Consider the following 27,291-nt stretch of genomic DNA (forward strand, 5'->3'; position numbering starts at 1 on the left):
GAAAGGTAAATGACACTGAGGGAGGGATGTTACAGTCCAAACTATTCTGAGCAGTATGAGAAAAATCTCTTTGGGCAGAGTGACTGGGTTAATAAGCAAGGTTGTCTCATTATGGGCAACTTCAACATGTCCATATAGACTGGACTACGTGGAGCGGAAAGTTCAATGAACAAACTGGATGACTGTTACTTATCCCAGCATATCCTAAGGGTACAAAGTACTTTAATATCCTATACTTAGTTCTCAGTAAGGAGCCTAGCCGTCTTAAAAATTTAACACTGGAGACATCAGAAGAAAACACCGAAATGGGTTGTAACTAAAGAAACCTATGTTGTCAAAGGTAAAGGAGAAGGCTTCAATTTCAAGAGGGGGGCACTGTAATGGAATGTATATACTGTATATTTCTTGGGCTAGATTAACTGGAGAGACTATTGCACGCTGTAAGATATAAATATGCTACTGGAAATCAAGGCATACGCTTCTAGGGATTTATCCTCGAAGCGTATGCCTTGATTTCCTTAACCTCGTACCAGTAGTTAAGTTCCATAACCATAAGTTGCCAAAATGGATGACAGACGAGGATAACAGATAGTCTAAGCAAATGAAACAAGTATGGGCCAGTCACAGACAATCGCATGCTTCTAATTTTTATGAGCATTATAAGAGAATATGTAATAAAACCACTGATGCAAAGAAACGGGTGAAAACTGATTACGAGAAAACATTGATAAAGAGAATTAAGAAAGGGGATAGGGGATAGAGATTTATTTTCTTATTTGAATGCAAAATAAGAGTAAATAAAATAGTTTATTGCAATGGCAGAACTATAGAAAACCAGTAGAAACGGCAAATGAGTTGAACAGATACTTTTTCAATGATATTTAGAGTCAAAAACAAAATCTCTGGGGGAAAGCTAAGGTGCCAGATTGCTGTAAAATAGGTGACAATAATCTCAGAGAAGCATTTGTTAGAAAATGCTACTGAAGTTAAAAGGAGGAAACACTCTAGGAGAGGATGGTATACATTTAAAAAATCTGTATGTGAGTATATCAAACAGTTGGGAATGTTAATGAGACCATCATTAGATTCCGGGAAGGTCTCCTTGAACTGGAGAAGTGCTAACGTCTTCTCAATCCACAAAGATCATGTTAAAGAGAAGTCGACAGGGACGGTAGAAGTCGATACAGTGGCGTCTACGGTTAGGATACTACGGTTAAGGATACGATTCAATGCCATCTCAGCAAGAATGGTATTCTCAATAGATTCCAGCATTGGTTCCTTAAGGGGATTTGGTAAATTACATAAAACAATGAAATCATTAAAGAGTTGGATACTGGAAACAATTTTGATATTATATATCCAGACAAAAAATTTACTAATCTTTTGATACTATCCTTCATGGAAGACTGTTGTATAAGGAAGAAATTGGGACTATGGATAAGATCTCTGGATTGCGGGGAGGCTGGCTAAAAGATGCGAAACAAGTGGGTTTGCTTAAGGATCGGTGTTGGATCCCCTCCTATTTTTAATTTTAATAAATACTATTGAGAATATCAAAAGGGAAGTTGCCAAAGTTTACCGATGATTTGAAGGTGGGATTAGTGGTTAATAATTTAAGCCAGGCCGTGTTGCTTCAAAGAGACTTGGATCGGTTGCATATATAGTGCGAAGAACGTCAACTAAAGTTTAATGCTTCGAAACGTCAAGTTATGCATTTGAGGAACAGAAATCTTGGAAATATGTATAAACTAGTGAAGGGGGACTTGAAAGTGTTTCTATTCGAAAAAGATTTACGGAATACAATTCAATCTCACATGAAGTTTTACAAAGAATGTAGACAAGCGACTAGTAAGGCACACAGTGTCCTTTCCATGAATTTATAGGACCTTTGCTCGTGGGGAGAACGATGCCATTATCCTTCAGTACAAGATTATGTTTAGACGGCATTTGGAATATTGTATTCCGGTCTGGAGACCACACCTAAAACACACGGAACTTTTGGAGAGGATTCAAAGAAGGGCGGCCACATTATAATGAGTTCAAATCGGTGCAGATCATGAAAAACAGCTTAGAAGATGTGTACTGCAAAGTTTAATGGCTGGATTGTCTAAGCAGAATATGATCGAGGTGTATAAAATGGAAGGGGCGAATAAAATGAATGTGGAAGGTCTGGTCTCCTTCATAAGTAAAGCAAGAACCAATAGGCACAAATATAACATCTCAGGGAATAACAGAAGACTGCTAATGCTGTTAAGTTGTCTCCCAAAATGGCAAAGGCAGAGAGTCCGTTTAAGTTCAAAGCAGGATTGGATGGTTACTTTGTGGGAATGGATATTTTAAATTATCATTATTATTTTATATTTTATTTCTTTTACTGATGCAGAAAAAGTCTTTGAATTGTTTTGCCTCACGAACTAATTCTTAAGGGCCTCTTCAACCAGGAAATATAATTAACTGATCTCTGATGTAGTATGTAGGGGGTTCCCTATTACTTATTTCGGACTTTTTCAACTCCCATAAAATATTCAAATCGGCCAGTGAACACTAGCCGATTTTAATATTATAAATATAATATATAACATACAGCAAAACATATGAACTAGATTACAGTTGAAAGTGAAGCAGTACGGCCTGATACTTTCAGGAATGGTACGAACTGCCTTTAATGTTATCGTACAGTACTTTTTTCCTTGTTTTTTTTTTTTTTTTTTTTTGTAAACTAATTGACATACAACCAGAGAGGTACGCTCCATTCAAGTAATTTGTATTTGTTATCCGTAGCTGATATCACTGAAATTTTTAGGCTACCTATTATTTTATATTTAATTATCTCTTATATTTGGTGTGTCAGTTTCCTCATCGATCACTGTGGAATGGCTACACAAAACAAAGAAAGACTAGCACGAAAGTTATTTTCCTGTTCATCATCAACCACGCTTATATGACTTTCTGCATTCCTGAGGCATGTTAACTTCATTTTTTTCTGAGAAGTGCAATTACAAACGAATTAAAAACTTAGGTCATTCGATCATTAACTTTCCCTTTATTCCTGATACTTTTGTATACATTTTTATATAGAGAATGTTCCCGAAAAGGTTTTTAGAGATTCCTTGACTTCAAAAAATATTTTCTAGAATCTCTTTAGAACACATAAATTCCAAACTTTTATTACGAAAAGGCCCTATTTCATTAAACGTTTCAAAAAGAACAAGCTGCAAGGCCCACACGGAAATCTTAGTTGTTGGTATCTTTATTTTTAAAAGAAAAAAAAACAGGAAATAAGAGTGACGTTTGATATTTCTTCATACATAGCTATGCTCATTATAAGAGAGAGAAAACATAAACACAGTGTTTATGTGGAGAGAGAGAGAGAGAGAGATAAGAACCATAAACATGCTTATGGTTTTTATGGTGCTTTGTCTACTTTCTCTCACCCCTCTATAAAGTGTTTATGTTCTTATCTGTATATACCATATATATTCTTATCCTCCCCCTCCACATACACACACATTTATAGTAAGCACTGACTGTGTGCGAAAAAATGTTAGTGACACTATCACTGCGTTTTTTCTTAGATATTTGGAAATATTTTACACTCATTCGGTTCATTCAGTATTTGAAAGTGAAATATGCAATTACTTATTACCTAGTTGAGAAATTATGCTACGTGGTAGAATGACTAACATATAGGTTAGTACAAAAGCATCATTTTAACGTAGCCATCTACCAAAGTAGTTAAATTAATTAATTAAATTGGCATCGTTTTGGTTATATCTCATATTACGAATGCCTTCACAACGAGTTGCCATGGTATTGTACTATCTCGAATAAGTAACACTTCACCAGTGGAGAAGACTACTGTTACTTATTCTCAGCGGATACCACCAGTCAGACGGCACCGTTTCAAAGCTTGTTGGCTTCTCCTCGGTGGGTAGGCAGCTACCCTGGCGTTGCAATAGTGACAATCCAGTTATGAAGTATATCACTGCACACTATCAGGCATCTCTCATATTGTGAAGTTATACTTCATAACTGGGTTGTCACTATTGCAACACCAGGGTACCTGCCCACCCACCGAAGAGAAGCCAACAAGCTTGGAAACGGTGCCGTCTGGGGGGGGGGGACTGATGGCCACTAAGTTTCCTCGAATAGGTAACAACAGTCTTCTCTACTGGGGAAGCGTTGCCTATTCGAGGAATATATGAGCTTTGAGTGTAAGTTGAAGGAGCAACTGTCCCTTTCTTCCTTCTATGGCATTTATTTCCTTCCTCTACCTCTCCTACTATCACCTTCCTACATCTTTATCTCTTTTCTAAGTCTAATAGGGATAGTATGAGGATAACCGAGAACTTTATCCCATACCATATTTCAAAACGGTGCTGTCTGGGAGCCTGATGGTCACTGAGTTTCCGAGAATAGGTAACAAAAATCTTCTCTACTGGGGAAGCGTTGCCTATTCGAGGAATTTATGAGCTTTTGAGTAGTGTGAGGTGAAGGAGTAACTGTCCCTTTCTTCCTTCTACGGCATTTCCTTCGTCTACCTCTCCTATTATCACCTTCCTACATCTTTATTGCTTTCCTGAGTCTAATAGGGATAGTATGAGGATAACCGAGATCTTTATCCCAAACCATATTTCAAACGGTGCCGTCTGGGTGATGGTATTCTCCACTGGCACAATACCATGGCAACTCGTTGTGAAAGCATTCATGGCTACGTTAAAATTATGCTTTTTGCACTAACCTATATGTTATATGCTATTACGCCTAGTTGAGAAATTACTTATTAGGCTTGGTTGAGAAATTACTTATTACGCCTAGTTGATAACGAACCCTTACTAACTAGAAAATTTTTCTAGTTAGTAAGGGCCAGCTACAGTCAGGCGCTGTTTTATTAGGTGGATCGATTGACTAGGGCTTATCGGAGTACATAAGATTTTAGCATTAGTAAAATACATTTTAGTATTAACTAGAGTGCTAAATAAAGCTGGATCCCGGGGACATTGAAGAGGGAACTGCAGCCTTGGATTCCAAAATTTACTTACATTACAGTTTACTTATATATTTAGCATTTTTTTATCTATTTCGAAAAAAATAACGAACAATATATAAATGGAAAATTGAAATAACAAAAGAAAAATACTGTACTTAAATAGAAAACAAAACAACATACAATAAAATCCGCTCATACATATTAATTCCATATACAGTATTATGTATACTACATGATATATTGCCCCGGGGGCTCACATCTGGTGAGTATGGGCTTGGCACACCCAGGGTCCCGAGCTGGATATCATCATTCTTCTCTTTCTTGGTGATTCCCTTCTACTTCTCTCTCTCTCTCTCTCTCTCTCTCTCTCTCTCTCTCTCTCTCTCTCTCTCTCAGGGTGACTTGGGAACTTTTTTTTTTTCCTGGTGCAGCATAAGCCTCAGGCTTCCTTGTACCATATGGCTATTAATAATAATAATAATAATAATACCCCAAAATTATAAAAAATTCAAATAATCTAAGCCCAGAAAACTGCGTCTAGTCCTGGGTCCAGAAAATGCTTCGTATGCTCAAGCTGATCAAAAGCCCACAAGTATCTCATTAGTCACGCCTTTCTCAGAGTCATGATTGGTGGAGTACTACCAATACAACTATTTACACCTCTCATATGTGCTTTTTTCAGCGAAGGCCAAGCAACCTCTGAAAATAATAACGCTTATTATCTCTTCCGATCTTCTTCACCTAATGACTACTTAAACCACTTCTGTCTCGATTGCTTTGAGCTCAGTACAGTACTAACTCTAGCAAATCTCTTCAACTTATTTTACTCTCTAGAACCCTTATCCACCCATATACTACTGCAGTGAATTTTCATCCCGATCGTCACCACACCGTATGAAAAATTTACCAAACAAGGAAGTATTTGTCTGCAAATGTCCACTGGACAGACAGTGCAGTATACTCGAACTGAGATGTGAAATTTAGCTTCAGCAGCTCACTCAAGCATATGTATGCAGCAGAAGCAGAACACCGACTGCTTCGATGGGTGGCCGTCAATTATCATTTCCCACAAAAAAAGAGCACTATCTCACAATAATCAAAACAGTTAAAATGGAAACTCAAAATTTTTCTCTACACTTGAAATGTTAGCACGTGATTACAAGAGCGTTTACTGGCGTGGGGGGGGGGACTATCGCTAATGTCCAAACCCACCTGCATTTCACTGAGAAGCTTTACTATATATACAGTATGTTTATGCTATTTAGCTATTTGTTTATCGTTTTTTTTTTTTTTTTTTTAGCCATGTCTATGTACGTTACCTAATATTTAAATGTTTCCATATTTGCCTCCTTGTGAGTTCCGACACGAAATAAAACTGATAGGCTTCGTCCTTACTAAAAATTACACACTCTTTAGAGCTGGACTTTCCCTCAAAGTAGTTCCAACGCTTTGTATGAAGTCTAGTAATAAAATGGATTCGTATGATTCCCACCTGCAGGATCTGGCAGTAAATAGAATTAATATTCACTTGTTATCTATCACTGCTAAGTCAACTGCATTATATTAATACATATTGTATCTTCTTTGGTACCATTTTACTTTTACTTCAGTTATTTCCGATTATGAACTTTTTTACTAATGCTGCTTGCTGCCGCTCCTAATTTTGAAGCAGGAGTTGGTTAATTTGTAACCAATAGTCTATAATAGCAATGGCAAACCTTTTCCGGCCTGCGTGCCAAAAATTAACTGTAACAAAAATTATACAGTTTTTGCATGCAATTGGGAAGACAAAAAACACGACTAAAATTATAAAGATATAACAATACTGGAGTGAGGCTTCGTTGCTACAAAATTTTGCGCATAATTATACTTAAGGCTTTTCACTGCTAGATGGGGGGCTCTTACACCACAAAACAAATGTGTTTTTAAATTAAAAAAAAAAAAAACTTTTTATGGCTTAAACTGTTTATGGGTCAGTATATTTTACTATTCACGTTGCTTGTGGTATGCGGGTCCAGGGGTGGACCGTACCGAGGATGAAAGGGGTGCACTGCACCCAGGCGCCAACGTTCAACGGACGCCTCAAAACCTGAAATGTACGTACACATATGAAGAAAATTTTATAGGGGACGCCAAATTACAATTGGTACCCGGGCACCACGTGGCCTAGGAACGCCCCTGCGCTGGCTATTAGTTCGCCATCGCTGGTCTATAATATTTCAGGTTAAAATCCAGATGTAGCCACTTGTTTCTAAGTACGAATTACTACTACATTTTATTTTTACAGTGTAAAGATCATACTGCATACGCAAGCCTTGAATCCTTATTATTCATTTCCAAAAATGGGCACAAAATTTCTAGATAGTTATATCCGTCCCTTGTTCCTGACCAATCTGTTTTACTTCTCAAATTACAAAATGAATGTGAGAGTTCTGACTGCCTCCCATTTCATAATAAATTTAAATTTTCTGTTTATACTCCGGCACGACAACCAAGTCAGTAGAGTTTACAATAAATCGTCAATACAAATATTTATCGTATTTAGTAGTCAAGGGCTTGAACCCCGGTTCACTCAAGGAACACGTGCTATGCACTCTCGCTCCTGACTACTGGGCTACGTCAGGCCTACCAGCTCCAATTCCCGTAATTTAGATAAAATCTTCACGAATCTACAAATCATCTGACCTAACCGATCCATTATCGCTCTTTAATCTGACTATTTCTCTTTTACTTACACGGTTAACTTCAAACTAAAATCAAACCAAAACGCCCTGCAGTGAGAAATTCTGAAGAAGCCGGAATACAACAAAAGGTAACTGCCTCGCTCTCGCTCTCCGTACTACGTACTGTACTTTTTTTCCCCTTCTGCAAGCCCTTGACTGGGTTAGCATGCTGGCTGGGCATCATCACTATCATTTACGATGGTCAAGGCATGTCGACTTGGCACAACTAGAGCCGGCATTAGGCATGCGCAACAGATAAGGCTGCACTGGGCTTCGCATAATGAAATTTATATTCAGTATGAATTTATTAACACGAAATCAATTTCATTTTCAAGAAATTAATTTAATTTTCACGAAAATAAATAAATAAATAAATGAAATCGGTTAAAATGCTGCATTAGCCTCGCGGGGCCGCACCGGCTATGGGTTTTCACCCAACGTTTCCACTTTTTCAGATGAAAGTTGGCTACCTTCAAATGCCGGAAAAAATATATCAAAATATGCTACTAAAAAATACAGGTAGTTCTCGACTTTACGATTTAATTCGTTCCTAGCGCGCTCTCGTAAAGCGGGAATTTATTTCCCATAGACATAAGGTTAAAAATAGGGGTTACGTTCCCAACAATGAAATTAGTTAGCTAATTAGTTTATGTTTAAACAATGATTGATTTACCGAAAGAAATGAAAACGTAGCCTGTAAAATCAAGCAAATTATAATAATAGAGAAATTATTTACGACTTACAAATAAATAAATAAATTTTCTGTTTATACTCCGGGACGACCAAACGGTCAGAGGAGTTCACAAGATAGACTGAATACAAGAAACAGCACCATATTCAGCAGTCACGGGCTTGAACCCCGGTCACTCAAGGCACGTGTACTTATGCACCTGCGCGCCTGACCACCAAGCTACGGCGGCCAAATGTTAAAGAATGTTTATTCTTCATCATCATCATCGACTAAATGCACACTCATTGATCACTCATTATTGGCTGGGCACTCGGTTTGTTGCACAAGGAGTCGTCTTCTTCAGAAATGTTTCAAGAGGCGTTTGTTTCCAAGATAATCTTCTCTTTTAATTATAAATTTCACGATTGCATGCATAAGCATTTTTTAACGGCACACCCAAATTGCAACTAACACGATTCGCGTGGAGTAACAAGTTTACGAAGCTTAAAAAAAAAAAGGAATGAAGAGAAGATTCTGAAATTTTATTTGTTTTTTATACGATTGAAGATTCCAGTAAACGAGAAACGCATTTCACCATAATAAACCACACAATTCCAGCTATCGGTATTTTCGCAAATGCAAGATCAAGTTTACTACCCGTTTATAATTGCTTGCAGTAACAGAAAAGCCCAATAAACCGGAAAATGCGAATGTTTTTATTGCTTTACGGTAGGGACCTCCAGAAATGTGCTTTAGAAAAATATCACAAAGAAGCGTATAAAATTGATTCTTATAACGGAACATATGATAACGATGAAAGTATAGTGCATTTTAATTATTTGAAATGGTAACTAATACAATTTATAAACCACGCTCATGATCTTTTATATGGTCTTAAGGTCATGCTTACGACCTTAAAAATGACATCTTAGAGAGATAAATAGCTTAGTTATACAGCGAAAATTTCAACTTCCGAGATCTTGAAACGAATTACCAAAAAACAATGTGTTATTGGGTTCACATTACGATATTTACACGATACGATGGTGTCTCTGGAACTGATTAATATCGTAAAGCGGGGTACACTGTATTGTATAGCTAGTTATATGCAAGTGGTTTGGAATGCGGTATTTATGAATGTTTAACATTCATTTTTTGCAATTAATGTTCATATTTTCGATTTTGTTGATACTTGGGGAAAAAAACTCGTAAACCCGAGAACTCGTAAAGCGAGATCTGCCTGTATATCCTTCTGTGAATGTTAAAAAGGTAGCAATTCGCAATTTACTATGAAGGAGAGAGAGAATTTTATCTAACAACCCTGCAAAAATATTCGATCACTTTTTTTCCTATCCTGTATTGATCATAAAGCTCTTTTAATCCGTGGATCAACGATAACTTAGCCATCTCCAATCGGTACGGATTCTCTCAGATCCCCCCTCTTATATCTCTTTTATTCTGTTCTAAAGATCTTTACTACCTTTGATATGGGCTACACAGAAAAAATTTGGAGCTTAAAAGAGTTGTCATATGAAACTTCTACGAAAAAATAAAACTCTTACGACTATGACCCGGTTCAAACTGCTGACTATACTTGCAGTATTCTTTTCCATCTCTAGCCTCCTCTCGTCTCTAGCTTCAAGACACTTTTGCCTGTCCTGTATGTTGTTGTATGCGAAGCGCCAAAGAAACTAAGGCTAAGTAGATTTGTATATCGTGTCTATACCTTGCGCGTATTCTGTAGTCAATTTGTCTGTTTGCTGGACAAGAAGCTCGATTTTCCGGGATAAAACCCATACAACCCTCCCCAGAGACCGATTAACTCACACACGTTATGAGAAAAGTCCACAAAAATTCATTGCGTCATTGAGGGGTTTCAAACCCGGGCCTTTTCCACCCGATGTGGAGAGGACGGTCTTTATATCCACTGGATACCCGTGAGGCCGGCAGTTGCCTCTCTCTCTTCTGAAAAAACAGCAACAATCGCAGATACACTAAGACATTTTCCATTGGTAGCCACAGTTTCTTCATTTATGAAAACATTCTTTGCCTACACAAGGTCCTTAAACAGTAGGAGAAGAAGGAATAGTGTTAGATCATCGATTCCAGAATTTATTTCAATTTTCTCGAAAAGACTCGGACTGTTCCCATCAAATGGGGGCGATTTAATCTGTAGAAACAGATTAAACATCTCTAAGTGCTTCGAGTAAGTGTAAAATGATCAAGTAAAAGAAATAAATTTTATAAAAACTTCTGTGTTTACTTTTCGTCGTACGGGCGCTTCCGGGACATAAATTAAGGGAGCCTCGAAAGTCTGTTGTGAGGGCAATGGAATGCTGCTCAGCATCAATTTATTGCTCACAGGGTGGATCTCCTCGATTCGTGTAATTAAATGGAGTCTCTCTAAATGTCAAAGGGAGAGGGTAGGTTGTGGGGGTAAACAGTAAAGTACGTATTTGTAAAAAGTGGGCATTGCAAAAAAAATTGGCGGCTCTAATATATATTTTTTCTTTCTTTTGGAGAAATGACTATTGGACTGGATTAGCAGAAAAATTCAGGACCGCTGTATCTTTAGCAATGAAGTGAACCAGGGTAGGAAAGTATAAGGCTAGAATCCTGTCAATTGAAGTTTTCTATGGTTTTCGTCTGGATTGGCTTATTTTCTAATTTCCAAGACAACTATGGCTATGCGGCGTCAATATAGAAGCCTGTTATACAACCCGTAAGCCATACCCAAGGACGTTGCTGTTTGACTAACGACCCAAATTCCAGAGTGAAAAAAATCCTGCACCTCAGTTTAATTGTACGCCTTATTAGAATTTCTATAAACGCAACCAGAAGAACTGTACTTCAGACTATAGTTTTCATCTGGTAGTAAGTTAAAATTAAGTTAGCTGGACTTGGAGGTGGTAGTATTTTTATAAAATTGTATTCTTTTATCTTTCTTCTGAATAGAGCTTGAGTTTCGAAAAGATGCTTTTTGTTTCTCACCGAGACTCTTCTACCGTTTACTGAAGCTATTTATAATGAAATTTATATACAAGAAAGGTTATTCTTTTGTAGTTGTAGATAAACCATTGTAAAAGGGTTATAACATTCAAGATGAATGTTATAACCCTTTTATAATGATTTTGTAAATATTTACAGTTGCATTTTGTAAATATTTAAAAAAAAAACAAAAAAAAAACGAATGGTTACAATCTCCTCCGACCACAAAGTAAGTCAATTTTAACACTTTTTTCAAAGGATCATTGCGATTGTTTCAGCAGAATAAAGTCAGAATAACCACTCTTATTGTCACAATCAGATGCTTTTCCTCATAATTATTCAACTGTTCTCAGCGCCTTTTTACAAAATGCAGTCTCCCTGTTCTTTTTATGTAACCATTTTGTTCAACTACGTTCATCTTTGTGGTTGTTATTCTTCCAATTACATAATTGCAATTCACAAGAAAAGGGAGGCAGAGCGGATCCTGTTAGTTACCATCCATCACCATCCGCTTCTCATCGTAAAATTGCGCTTCCCAATTCCGCCGTATTTGTAAACTTTGTAAATACAGCAAGATTGGACAGAATATCTCGATTTACTTTATTTTGTATATTTTGTATTTCATGCTTTTGATTCTGTTTGTCCTGGTTTTCTCTCTTTAAACATTCTACCTATGGTATACAGTCATTTTTCTTTACTGAAAATGCTTGAACAACTGCTCAGTAGTAATTTATCTATTGTCGTTTAAAGGTGAGGCTTCAATCTTTTTACGGTGGCACAGTGTCGCATAAGTTTATTTTTTTTTAGATCCTCATGTGTTTATACAGTACTATATATCTAAACGATCTACGATCCATGTTCCAATAATTAATTAATTCATTGTTAAAAGGATGAATTAAGTTAATTAATTCACACTTTTTACGGCGTAAAATGGCAATCTCTCTCTCTCTCTCTCTCTCTCTCTCTCTCTCTCTCTCTCTCTCTCTTTTGCTGGTTAAATAATATGTTTATAAACCTCTAGGCAGGATCTTTCTTGCTGGAATCGAGTTCTTCTAGGCGGGCTCTTGCGGGAGTGGGAGACCTGCTCATACTAAGGTCTTCCTTAGTGTGGGATTTACCTCTCTGCGGCTGTCAGGGTCTCCTCCTTCTTTAGGTTTCCTTGCTCCGTTTCGCTGGGGGATGTCTTTTCTAATACAGTATCTCCCTCTTTGCCTTCCCTGTTATCCAACCCGTAAGCCATACCCAAATCCCTTTCACGTCACCTTTACCTTCGCTCTGGCAATAGTGTCGGTGACCGTCAGAGTGTTCCTATCTTTCGTGCCTGGTCCGGCTCTCCGTGCTGTGGGTAGATGCTGAGAGGTCCTATCCTGGAGATCGCGCATCCCGGTAACTAAGTGACCAGGCGAGAAACACGAACAATACATTATTGACATAACCCACGCTGTTCCACCGCTGGCTGGGTTTGCAAAGTTGTGCAGCGTCACAGTGAACTTGGCGCGATTTGTAGAACTACAGGAACTGCCTAAAAGTTACACTATGCCTACTATAAATTCTTCTAAGCTATCTCTAAAATTAAGATAAAAATCTATAAAATAATATGTCTATACAATTGCTGGGTCGATTGTAACGTCTTACAATTGTCCCCAAAACAACAACAACAACAAAAAAAAAAAAAAAAAAATTAAATTGCTAAGCAATAAAATCGGAGTAAATTCAACTTATAAATCAATTTAAAAAAAAGTCCAAGAAATTATCCAAAAAGTTATCTTAGTTTATCGTTGGATAAACGATAAATGATGGAGCACTATTCAGCTCTCGGCTACTATAAAATTAACGCAGGTTGTAAAGTTGAAGTAACACAATTTAACCCGGTTTCCCCTGCTATGATCTGCTGCATTTAATCAAATATATTCATATTAGTTTTAGTATTAATTATATGGTGCCAGGAAGCCTAGGTTTTTTCTGTACCAGTAAAAAAGTAATTAATAATATCAATAAAATAAAATAAACTGTGACTTCCCTCCTCATGTACCTACCAGCTGGACTGTGAATTCCCCTATGCTGTTCAGTCTCAGCCAGCCATGGAGGAAACTTGTTCCAGTGATTAACAATCCGCTGGCTAAAATAAAACTTCTTAGAACAGAAGAATTCTTAAATTCGTCTAATTTAAGACTTATTCTGACGTACGGAAACCGACCATTATATTTAAATACATCTGTAGATGGAAAAATAATATTTCTTGAGCGAGGAAATATCAGTTGATCAAAGAAAGTGTACCGCATTACAAGTACGAACCCCAGGCAGTATTAAAGACCCAACCCACAAGCTGTCCTGGACCGCGCCATAATCACGGACAAGACAATTCCACACAACAGACCGGACACAACCCTTGTGGACAAGAAGGGAAAGGCTGCCTATCTGATTGGCACAGCGGTACCCAACACTGACAATCTCCAGAAAACCCATGAAAAAATGTTCAAGAAGTACACAAACCTAAGACAGAAGATCAAAGAGATGTGGCATATGCAACAAGTAACGACCATTCCGATCATCGTGTCAGCCACCGGTATGGTCCCAAATAATCATAATAGCCTAGCAACAATAGATCTCCCAGCAAACACCTACAAGGAACTCCGGAAAGTCGCAATCCTGAACACCTGTAGAATAGTCAGAGAGCTCTTCGACCAACAGTAACATCAGATATAACAACCACTCTGTGTACTTGTAGCAATACCTATCAAGAGGTGGAAACCCCCAAATAGGAAGAAATAACATAAAAGAGCAAGAACAACATAATAATAATAATAAATAAAATAAAATAAAATTGGAGAACCAGTTATACTATAATGGCGCGACAGTTTAAAATATTTCATATGCTTAAATAAAACATTTTAGAAAAGTTTGCCGTTTGCTTACCGTTTATTTATCCTTGTTTCGCTGTTTTATTTCAATTTTAGTTATATGAGTGAACATATTGCTGAAAGTGCATATTTTTTATAGCGAGAAAAGACGCGCATGCTCACAGATCAATTAAAATCCAATTTCCAACTGGCGGCAATACGCAGATCACCGTTTAAGGGACCGCTGCCATATAGCACTTGAAGGACGAAAAGATGGAAATCAAGATGAAAATGTGCTCACTAAGAATTCGTTAGATTCAGGAATTCACCACAGTTTGGAAGGAATGTAACAATATGCCACCGCCTATCATCCTTAAATAGGTGGTCTTCCCAAAAGGGTCTACTGCAGCTGTCATTAAGTCAAATGTGGCTACCACCTCATTAATGTTTTTCAATAAATATACAATTTATTCAAGAACTGAAGCCAAAAAAAAAAAAAATTGTCATTGCGAATATCCTGAATAAAGAATATTTATTATAGCTTAAATGTCAATTCGTGAACGGGTAGTTAGAAGCCCTCCTGAATTCCTTCATGTCTCTGTTACAACAGATATGTTATAAAAGAGACGTTTTTGTTATAACTTTTCAGATGACGTTTTACTTGTAATTACCTTACCCTAAGGATTTAGTCATAGAAGTTTCTCTGAATTTAGTTTTCGTTTATGATATTAACTAGAAAGCAGACTTTGTTAACCTTGAGTCTTGTTTCTTAAAAGTTCCGTTATATTATTTCTCTTATAATATTCTGTATTCAATTTTGTTAACAGTTTAAAAGATAATAAACAGCTAAAAGCTATCTTCTCCTACATCGTAAATATATCTGTAACACAAGTTTATAATAAATAAATAAGCCACCTAGAAACAACATGAAAAAAAGATTGATATAGCATCTTTTGTGGTAGTATAATGGCTTCCTACATGTATACCGCTTTCTACATTTTTAGAAAGGTCCGCGCTAAATTTCTAAAATCTTCTTGCATTCGGGGTTGAGTTAGCTAGTTTCACAAGAAATGATTTCTCCTAGAGTTTATTCCATCCAGTATGATCGGTATTATTTTTGAATTTATTGTATTTTTCAAATACGATAAATATTTGTATTTGAAAAGATAATTAAGTAATTCGTCTCATGAGGTTTCAAGGAACAATTTTTAAGAAGTAAATTTTTAATATAAACTATATTACATTAAAGTGATAAGTGAGTCTTAATGTATATATAAATATATATAGCAAAATATAAAAAAAAACTAAATGAACAGAGAACATAAAATAGTTAAAATACAAATGTTTTATTCTAGTACATTTTGAGCTTCAAATATCCATTAAATAAGATCATAGCTAACCAAAAGATAATTTTCGTTCTTCAATGACACAAAACTAGCAACCATAATAAACAGCGCAAAAGAATCATGTGAAGCAATTTATACTTTAAGTTTATTAAATAACCTTACCTTTAATTCATTTACTTTCTTCCACTTTATATTTGTATAAAATTTCAATTTACGTACTTCTTAGATTAATTACTATACTCTACTCTGAATAAAACATTTTAAATAAAAGTTAACAAGAAGGGCGACATACATACATTTACCTGGAAAAACAAACGAACATTTAATGATATGCGCAAGCTGATAACTCTAAAATGTGAAATTTTATCTGTAAGCGTGAAGGAAAAAAAAAAACATTTGAATGAATTTATAATAATAATTATATTAGTTCGAGATATTTATTAGTTAACATGCATATAACGTTATACATATAAACTAAATAAAATAAAATGATGACAAATTTCGCTGTTTATGCAATGAAATAAAACAATTACGTTTGCATAATTAAAAAAATCCGAAAAAAAAAAATAGTACTGGCATTTGAACCCATTTTTCTAATGTAAACAAAGATAACTCAATATAGTACAATTTCTTTAGGCGATTCAGTTGTCATAAAGCATTAGCCATCGCTGTTGCCAGATGTGCACATATTTGATGGATCGATGGAATATGCAACAGATTAAAAACGTTCGTATCACATTTTTATTAACAGCTTTTAGCAGAATGAAGTAAATCGAGATGCAGGACAAAAGGCTAAATTCGAATAACCATACAAAGTTTTATTTCTACTAAACAAAAGAAATAAATAAAAACAAAATTCTTTAAGGTTAATAAGTAATCATAACTAGCTGATGATTACTTGGTAATTTTCGGAATGTTTCCAGTTTGTAAAGGGATGATAATTATACACTACGTGAAATATCGCAGTCCGTTTCTCCAAAAAGTTTCATATCGTTTTCTGTACTCTTGTAAACTCAAAGAAATAACAATGTAAGCCTAATCAACCAAATAGTTTGATCTAACGGAAGAGGTTTTGATATGAATTTCTGCATATCCGAGAGATAATTTGAAATCCGTTGCAGGGATTGGGTCGGGTTTTATTGCAGTAATATTTGAGGTTAGTTACGAAAGGAAGGATAACAGATCCTTATTCAAAAGTTATCTTATCTGAGTTAATTACTTCGGACAATTCAACCCAAATTCTGTGCGGATAGACAAAAAATGCGAAGAAATTAAAGATATTCATACCTTCCTCCAAAGTGGTTCCATAAATATTTGCTTTCAGTTACTAGTTGTCAGGAATACAAAGTTGAACTTTTCATATATTTACCAACTGTCATTTAATGTCTCATTTTGCACCTTTCCAAATTTATAGAACCACCATTTTTGACTACATTTGCCATTAGTACTGTGCGCAAAAATGCAGTAGAGCCCAATGATTTCATCTACCTTTACAGAAGCTGAAAGGAATAACTTACCGTTATACAGTTCTTTAGGAGCCGACTCTCTTCTCCACGCTGTTCACCGCGCGTGCATCGTTTCGACTGAATGCTGCTATGGTATTCTGACTATTTTGGGGTTAGCCTGAGTGCTATTGGTGCGACTGCTCGGTGTTACGAAGTCGAGGAGGATGAATGGATTTCTCGATCGAACGGCATCTGCACTTCGGCTGCATTCTTTATATGCAACTTTTACCCCCTGTTTAACTAAGAATAGGCTACCCCAGTGGGGAAAGTAAATCAAAGGGGAGGAGAATCTTTTGAAAAGCTTGATCCCACTAACTTATGAAATTCTGATTCTTGCTAAAGTTATCGATCGTATCAATAATAAACGATTTACATATAAACTCATGTATTTAAGGATGGTCCGAAAACTCATGAAATCAAACATAATCTTAGGCGTTCTTTTTACTCCTCTTCGCCTTCTTATTCTTCTTCCTTTTTTTTTAGAAAAATCTCTCGTTGGCTTCATGAATTATTTATGTGATGGAAACTTCCGTGCTAATCACCGATTAATGCAGCTTTACTTCAGGGAACAATTTTTAAACGGTTAAGGGAAAACAACAAAATATAAAAACTGGAATGGTAGATTATTCAACAACACTCAGTGATCCTCAAAAGGATCAACAGCTAAATCAGAAACAGAAAGTTCACTTTGCTGTCCTTAATTTGGAACTGCTGACAAAAAGAACAGTATAGGTGGGCACACATAATATGCTCACCAGCCAAAAGACTGGAACGTATATTTGTGTATCTAGTAGAAAATTCCTCGTCTTCAAGAGACCATCCAGCATACAATATCCGCATCGAAGTAAAACAGCTTAAAACTAGGCAAACTGGCTACGCCTCATTTCTAGTAAGATGTTCACCCTCTGCCTACGAAAAAGTTCTGGATCCCGACTTCTGGCCTCCAGGCATACTTATCAGACCTTTCTCTGACGAAAAAAGGCCGTCCCCTCAGCAATCCCTGCTTACTCGTCCTCTACAATAGCAATCATCTATTCCAAAAAACCTCCATCCATGCCACACAATCAGGGTCTTCTCGCAAAATGTGCGCAGCATTGCTAACAAATTGGCCCCCCTGCAATCTCTCCTCCTGCTCGACGAATATGATTTCATCTGTATCCAGGAAACTTGGCTTAACCATGGAAGACAATTCACCCACTTGGCCACTCCTCACCATTACAAAAATGTTTGCAACGGCAGGAACCACAAACGTGGAGGTGGCGTCTCCATCATTTACAAAGACATCCATCACCTTGTGTGTGCACAACTCAGCGACTCCCCTGCATTTGAAGCCATTTCTGCAATTTTTACAGTTAAAGAAGTGAGAACTCAAGTTGTAGCGGTATATTTACCTCCTGACCATAATACCGACACAAGGGATGAGCTAACTACCTGGATTATAACCCACCTCAAGCCTCACATGCTCACCTTTGTTTTAGGAGATTTCAACATGCCCTCCCCAAGACACGAAGCTGCTTTGAAGGACGTCGTACGCTCCTTCTCATCTCTAGGCCTTAGACTAACCCATACGCAACCTACAAGACGACATCAAAACCTAGACCTCTTCTTTCATAACCTTGACCATCTTACTCTCACAACGCCGATTTTTAAGTTTGCATCAGATCACCTCCCAATTTCCTTTGATAGTGAATGTCTATGTTCTCCCCGACAACTTGAACAACATGACCATAAAGAATCCCAACTCAAGATCTTCTCATTAAAATATATGCAACCTCAAATCATCCTACAAAGACTAAAAGCTACAGACTGGAAAAAAATTGCTGCTAGCCATCCTGATCAAACGCTTACCAATTTAGCAAACTTGTTAAAAGACATCGCCTGTGAAGGGGCCTCCAAATCTGTACGCCTGTCTCCCAGGACCAAGAACTGGTTTACCAGCGACGCAAAACTCGCCTTCATCATGAAACAGAAACTATACAGGAAATGGCAAAAAACACGGGATCTAGCCGACTACCAACTCTATAAAAAACACCGGGCACGCTTCCTACGCATTCGGAGGAAGGCGCAGAATGACTGGATTGCACACAGAATGAAACTTGGGAAAAGAATCTTCACCAACAAGAATCAACAGTCCCCCATGTCCACTGACACCTTCCTTGCATGGGCTAACTCGCTCGCAACTAAGCCCCTATCTGCCCCAAACCCCTTTATTCGGGTTAATCCACCAGCTAACCAGACATCACTGGATAAAATAGCCATCACAAAGGAACGCCTTACTGAGGTCATCAACAGTCTTCCCAACAAGTCTACCACTGGCCCGGATGGATTCCCTATTTTCATGGTTAAACTGTGCAGTGTATATATCATTGATCTCTTGCTTGATGCATTCAATTCCGTCCTCGTAACAGGAGTTTACCCTGCTATCTGGAACACATATTATGTTTCTCCAGTTCCAAAAAAGTCTAACCCAAAATTGCCTAATGACTACAGACCAATTTCTGTAGGATGCACTTTTCTCAAAATCTTGGAAAAAGCCATACTTCCTGCTCTCATCCATCACATGTTCGGCCACAAACCTCCATACCTCCATAGTGTACTACCTGGACGTTCCACGATCACCAACCTCTTGGACACACTGTTCAGAATTGAAAGTACCTTAAGCAACAAAGAGCAACTGGATATTGTGTTTCTCGACATTAAGGCGGCCTTTGACAATCTGTCCACCCATGCATTATGTACCATACTGTGCAACTATTTCAAAATCTCTGGCAACATCTTAGTTCTCCTTAGGAAACTCCTTCAGTCCAGGATCCTATGGATCAGAAATCAAAACCATAATCACCACATTCTCTGCTCCAGAGGGCTCCCCCAAGGGGGCGTTCTCTCTGCCGCCCTCTTCACCGCATCTTTAGAACCGTTCCTATCAAACCGTACTAATTTTACCACCTACGCAGATGATATTAAGTTCTTCGTCATCACAAAATGCCCCCAGTCTCTCCAGTCTATTACTGTGAGCTCCAACCGACAGCTACATGAACTAGAAAACTACCTTCATGCGATTGGGCTCTCCATTAATAAAGAGAAAACTGCACAACTCTCTATCACCAAGAAGAAAAATACCAACAATGTGGACATCATTATTGCGAATTCTCCAGTTAAAAAAAGTCACCCAACATAAAGATTTGGGTATCATCTGGGACAAAGACCTCACCTTCTTGCCTCACTTTAATGCCACTCGAACGAAAACATATTCGGCTTTATGGGCAGTAAAACAAGAGATCTCCAACTTCCATAACCCGGACCTTATCATCAAATACATTCTTCGTTGTATTTTCCCAATTCCATTATATGCCTCGACTATATGGTCCTCAGCACCCTCATCATACCAAGCCAGGTTCCTCTCCCTGGAATTCTGGATCTTGAAATGGCTAAATAGGGTTGCCGGGCTAACACCTACAATCTCAAAATCTGTTCTGGTCACCAATCTTAATACGCTTCCTTGGAGGTATCACATCATCTCTAGGAACCTTCTTACCCTCTCTCAGCTTCTATCCGGAAAACTGAGGTCACCCGATATTTGGGATATCATCGCCAGACCGTCCGACAGGAGAAGATGCCAGTCCAACACCTCCCCATACAGATCGAAGCTGCGTAGCATGTCCTCCTTGGACAACATGTTTCCACACAACTCCTTCCAAATATTTAACAGATTAGCCATAGACGCTAAGAAACTTTGCAAGGACAGAACCTACAGATCTTCCATTCTTGCAGACATGTATGCCTTAGTCATGCTCTAGGTGGACTCTCTGTGATACCGCAATATCCACGCTTCGATGTATCCGGATGCACTTTTATTTGTTGTAACTTTATGTTTTTGTACTTGTTGTAACTTTATGTTTTTGTACTTGTTGTAACTTTATGTTTTTGTATCTTCACCAGTGGCTGTTTAAGGCCGTATATTGTATCTGGCTCTGTATGCAATGCATATGCCTGTATTTTATGTTTTTTCTCTATATATAACTTATGTCCTCTAGCTGCATAGCTGTAAAAGGACATTTCTTCGGAAATAAATTGATAATAACAATAATAATAGTAATTCTTTGAAGATCAAAATAAAATAGCATACGTACTCTTAAATAGGTATACGCACACACCTTACGGATACATTTACACAGATGTAAAAATTTAACCAGGTGAAAGTGAATCTCAATTTTCCACTGCGCAGAATTATTAAGAGAAAAACTAATGTATATCTACTTCGTAAAGATTTACTAAACCAAGTTCAGCTATAAGTCTAGATCTAAAAGAATACGTCAAATGGTTGGACGATTGTCTTTGTTTATATTCCTGGATTTCCAGATAAAATTTGAACTGAAAACATAAGTTCTTTCAGGCGATCTTATTTCTCTCATAAGTTTATTCCTCTCAACAAGGCAACTCTTTGTTTTACGAGTTTCCTCAGTTTACTTACTACTTTCAAATGTAAAAGGAGGCACTACCTTCTCTTCTGAGGGCGGATCGAGGTATCTCGTTTTGAAATTAAAAGTCTGTAAGATATTATAGTAATAAAACAATGTGAAAAAACTGTTTCCTTTTCATTTCAAACCTTAGATCAAGTAAAATATTAAAAAATTGGTACAATCATCCTATAGATAGAATCACTCAAGGGTTCTCAACCCGGAAATCCCCCATTTAGATAAAAAGTTACTCTCAAACTATTGGAGGTCTAATTTTCGTTCATTTTTCGTATAATCTGGCTATCAAAGAAAAAGAAGTACTGGTTGACTTAGTTAGTCATGGGGAGCTACATGACTAACCTGAGCTAAAGAACTCAAAATCTAATGACTTTTATTTCAAAAAATCAGAACTTCCAGTTGAAGAACAGAGAACAGTTGATTATTCTGTTCTCTCTGGTAAAATTGTGAAATTTCTAGCTGAGTTCTGCAAAACTTTTTAATGTAAGTTGGAATTTAAACCAGAAGTTTATTTAGTTAGCAGAATCCACCTTAAGCGAATTTAAATCTCTTAGTTTGTTTGTTTGTTATTTGGTTTTTAGGAGCATTAGCAACTAAGGCCATATTGCTCCGGGATATGCGGTGGTCATTCCCTGACCTTTCCGCAATCTTCGTATTTGGTGGTGACGGGCTCGAACCCCGGTCTAATCAAGAAGCGTATGCTACGCACTGCTGCTCCTTCCCACCTGGCTACGGAGGCGCAAATCTCTTAGTTGAACACGATGAGAATGTAGAACGAAAAGTAAATATCAGTCAAATAAACTCTTGAACCAAATCTTTTAAGCCAGCTTACGATAATCGAATTGAATACGATACTGAAGTATTTTGTTCATTACAGTATTAATATTGTAACAGCTTTAGCATGCAGTTTTGTAAAAGTTGGACATGAAAGAAAAAGTCTGGGAATCAGCGATCTAGATCTTTCATTACTGATGAACTGGTTGCATCGAGTTTAATTACACAGGCTCAATTATTTGCCTAATTTTTCCTTTTAAATTTGACATCCAACATGAATTCAAGAGAGGCAGAAATTCCTTAAACGGTTTGAGTCGGGGAGAATTCAATGAGTTACAAACCCCCTACTCAAATCGACTAATTCAGTCCACGAAATTTTATCCACGAGAACAAAAAAACTGTGAAGAAAAAGTTCAGAAAAGAGTGAAAACTAAGTACAAGATGATTAAAAATTCGCGCAACTCAAAATGAAATAGCGAATTTCTCTCATTCTGGTAATTATACACAATTTTTGCTAAACGTAATCGATGGCAAGTGTAGACCTCAGCATGTAGAACTGTGGTTACCCTCACACAAATTCATTGATAACAATTTGTTCATGACGAAGCCAGGCATTATATATTCTCTGTCTGAATGTTATTCAGCAGAATAACGCTTATATTCAAAACTATATGTATATAGGCAAAATGTATAAAAATCATTTTCATAAGTCGTAGGAACTGTTTTTATGGCAGAGAAAATAAGACTGTAATGTGATAATAAAATCGATGTATTCTGAGAAGATTTCATAGTTTTCCACAGTAAACACGATTTTTCATTCGGCAAAATAAGACAGTAGGTGAACTGCTGGTTCGAAAAGTTAAGAAAATAGGCGAACTGCTCGTTCGAAGAGTTAGGAAAATCGACACATGGTCGATTCAGGTTAGTGGCATGAGACAAAATTGCACTTGAACCTTCTCTGAAAACTTGTATGAGACAATTAATTACTTCAAACACAGAGAGGAAAACTGAATAGAAGCAAAATACACCAGCTTTGTATAAAGAGTAATGCCGGAAGAATTGTAAACAAATTAAAGGATTTTTAACTTTTGATCAAGCAATTAATTCAGATGAATTAATTCATTTAATTTAATTTATTTATTTTTAACACCACGGGAACTCTTATTCTTTCTTCCTTTTCTTTAACTTATTATTTTTTTTTCCTCCTCTGAAGTGTGCCCCCAGACTCTCAAATTGAAAACAGTTCGAGTACTATGGGACTGGTCCACCTTCCCGTGGCGTGGACGCGTACCCAGAATCGTCTCTCCAGGTTGAGTGATGCTTCTGGGTAGCCAAGTGGCCAGACACGACAACAGAACCAGAACACATACATAATACACACAAACTTACATCACTCACATATCTGGCCCATTTGTAGTGATACTGTTCTTCACAGAGTTACGAGGCGGAATTGAACTGGCGTTCTATGAGCCGCCCTTTACAAAAACGCATGTCCACAAATAATTCAGAGGTCGTCGGGCTTACCGGCACTTATTCAAGTCTTGTGGTTCTATTGAGTATTCGTAAATTGAAGGAATAGTTGGCCAAATACTTGGGATGCAATCAGGTGAGAAAGTTTTTTAAGCCTGATATTAAATAATTTTGGTTTCCTTGCATCATTTTACTTTTATTAATACTCCTATTAATGAGGAAATGTGATGTTACTGAGGGACAGAATCCACCAGCTGTCATACTACTTTTTTTGTGCTGACAGAAAAATATTCATTACTGACAAGTGTTTTACCTCTTATATTTTTATTTTTAGCATTGTACTTTCTCTGCATAACTTGTGTAATGAATGAATTTAATGGCAAATACATCAGAAAGATGGATGCAGAACTAGAAAATACTACGATTCTAATTGCACCAACTACTTTCCAAACTGTAATTGATATTTTCTTAATTTAATTTTCTTAATGCAGAGCAGAAAAACATTTTCGTTATTTGCTATTCTTTCATATTATTATTTATATTCTATTTTTCACAATATCAATAGCTGTAATTTAATAATCCTACTAAATATATTATAAAATGAAAGAATCTGGTCTCAACCAATTTTGTGTAAAAAATGAGTTGTTTTAAAAACGCTTAACAGAAGTAGAGGTTTCAGTAATGCTATTAATGTGGTCCTGTAAAAAGTAAAATTCGTATCTTGGAAATCATTTTCCCTGACAAAGAGTGTAATAAGGTTGGGTTATGTTATCAAAAATTTGATAACAAAACCCAACCTCAGTTTTAAAAATTAATCGTGGTCGGTTGATTACAAATTTTATTTGTTTGTTGTAACTGTCAACTGCGTGTTCTGTGGTCAATTTGTCTGTTTTACTGGATGAAAAACCAGAATTTCCGGGAGAAGCAACCATGCATGAGAACGAATAGCTCAGCCACGTTGTGAAAAGGTCCATAAAAATGCCTGACGTCATCGAGCAGATTCGAATTCACGTCTTTTCGACTCGGTGTGGGGAGGACGGCGATTCTATCCACTGTGCTACGGCGAATGCGATTACACATTCTCGTTAACTCGAAATGCCTCGTATAATTCGAATAACGTTGCTAAGAATACAATATGCGTATAAGCGCAAACCTGTATCTCAAAGGATAACGGTATATAACTCAAAAAGGAAAATATCTGGCAACTGAATTTTCGCCATAAAATACAAATAGCGTCACGTCAGTGAAAGTTCGTTGGCGATCATTGACGTGAACGATTCATTAGCCTTCAATAAAACATTTGCGTTGATGGAAATTGCTATATCTGCTAAAGGATTCAGATTACGTACACTTGTAACTTTCTTTATCTGAAAGTTTGTTTGGATTTCTAATCTTTTAAATCTGAAACTGTCATTCACTCATTCCATCTCGGGTCTTTTCCAATGTTTCTCTGAACTTCTAGTACGCTGTATCATTGTGGAAAGTTGGCAATGAGATCAAGAACACTACATATCAGATTTTGGCTATAAGCCAATGAATTTTACCAGTAATGATATGCTTACCGGATTATTCGATAAATACAGCTCAGTTATACTTTTAAAGATAATCTTATTTGATGTTACGTTTCCTAATTTAAACTTTAATCTAGATTGGGTACAGAAAAAACAAATGGGTACAGAATTTTGTTTTCCTTTGTAGCCACTTCCCACCAGTTGAACAAGATCCATTTATTTTGATTTCCGTTCATTGAACTTACTTTCATGCATTTCATACATAAAAAAGAAGAAACAAAAATTCACGATTATTTTTACACCTAAGTGTATTAGGTACTGTGGAACCAAAAGAAAATCATTATTAGATAAAAATTTATAACAACTATTATTAACATTAGTATTGGTAAAGCCGAATGATGTGAACTTTTCGTGTATCAGTCAAAAATAAATAAATAAATAATATAATAATAGAGAGTTAACTGACGTACGAATTAGTGCAATTGCTCATTTCTGTACGTAGCCAACTACTTAAGTAGTTATAAATTGGCATCATTAAGTATATCTCATATTGTGAATACCTTCACAACGAGTTGCCACGATATTGCATTACCTCGAATAAGTAACGCTTCACCATAGGAGAAGACTATAGTTACTTATTCTCAGCGAATACCATCACCATATGGCACCGTTTCGGAGCTTATTGGTTACTCATCAGTGGGTGGGCAGGTACCCTGGTGTTGCAATGATGACAACCCAGTTGCGAAGTATAGCTCCACAATATGAGAGATGCCTGATGATGTGAGTAATTTAGAACTCCCTACGTAACCTGAGGCTTTAGCCCTAAACTATTCTGCAGTCTAAATTACTCTACACCATCAGGAAGCTCTCATATTGTAGTTGTCATCACTGCAACAGTAGGGTACCTGCCCACCCACCCACTGATGAGGAGCCAATAAGCTCCAAAGATGTACCGTATGGGTGATGGTATCCGCCGAGCATAAGTAACAATAGTCATCTCCTATGGTGAAGCGTTCCTTATTCTGTGTAGTGCAATATCATGGCAACTCGTTGTGAAGGTATTCACAATATGAGATATACTTAATGATGCCAATTTATAACTACTTAAGCAGTTGGCTACTAACAGAAAGATGCAATTGCACTAACTTGTACGTAATAATAATTCAGCAATGATATCAGGATGGAATTTGTTATAGATAAACGCAAGATCCACGGATTTCATCAGGGGAAATTAGTTGGGCGAAACTACCAGCTGCAGACTGGCAAATAGATCGAAACCATGACAGGGAGAGAGAGAGAGAGAGAGAGAGAGAGACCTACAAATACCTGGATATGATGCAGGCTCAGCAGTTAGAGCACAAGGAGATTAAAGCCTGTTTTTATTATTGGTCGAAGAGCTCTCTGACTATCCTACAGGGTTCGGACTTGCGATTTTTTGGAATTCCTTGTATGTATTCTCTGGGAGGCCTCTTGCCTAGGCTCCTGTGTAGGCTCTTTAGAATTATGCCAGTGATGGACACGGTGATCGGGATGGTCGTTGCTTGTTCCGTATGGCACATCTCCTTGACTTCTGTTTTAGGTCAGTGTACTTTCTGATCTTTTCGTCGTAAGTTTTTTGGAGGTTGCCAGATTTAAGCACCGCTATGTCGATCAGTTATATCTGGCACGTTGTGCGGGATCGTTTTGTCTGTTTTTATGTGACAGTTCCGGTACAACTTTTGGGTTGGAGTCTCCATCCTGAGATTCGTACTTGTAATACGGTACACACTCTTTGATCAACTGTTATTTCCTTGTTAGTTTCTGATGTATTACCATGGCAACCTGGTCGTATCTATGAGTGTACTCCAGCTGGATGATCATACTGCATCCTGCTGTGATATGTTGGATCGTTTCTGAGGCCATATGGCATCGTCGACATACGTCATCTGTCACTCCGAGTTCCTTGGCGATGCATTTTTCTATAGGTCCTTGTGTTGGTTACCTAATTTTGAATAGAGAG

At 37.1% G+C, this 27,291-nt stretch overlaps 1 protein-coding gene across 2 annotated transcripts in view; it reads right to left on the reverse strand.

Moving 5' to 3' along the window:
• LOC150075226 (acidic amino acid decarboxylase GADL1-like) overlaps positions 1-27,291 on the reverse strand; it is a 153,746-nt gene that overhangs the window by 107,504 nt on the left and 18,951 nt on the right. Inside the window, exon 1 of one of the 2 annotated variants that reach the window (XM_090388289.1) lies at positions 17,075-17,235. The exons of the other annotated variant lie outside the window; for it this stretch is intronic. The gene's annotated coding sequence lies outside the window, so the exon portion shown is untranslated. Of the gene's footprint in view, positions 1-17,074; positions 17,236-27,291 lie in introns of those variants that run through there. 2 annotated transcript variants of the gene reach the window in all.

The sequence above is a fragment of the Mastigoproctus giganteus genome, chromosome 14, assembly GCF_048544385.1.
Source record: "Mastigoproctus giganteus isolate SK-2022 chromosome 14, ASM4854438v1, whole genome shotgun sequence".
NCBI lineage: Eukaryota > Metazoa > Arthropoda > Arachnida > Uropygi > Thelyphonidae > Mastigoproctus > Mastigoproctus giganteus.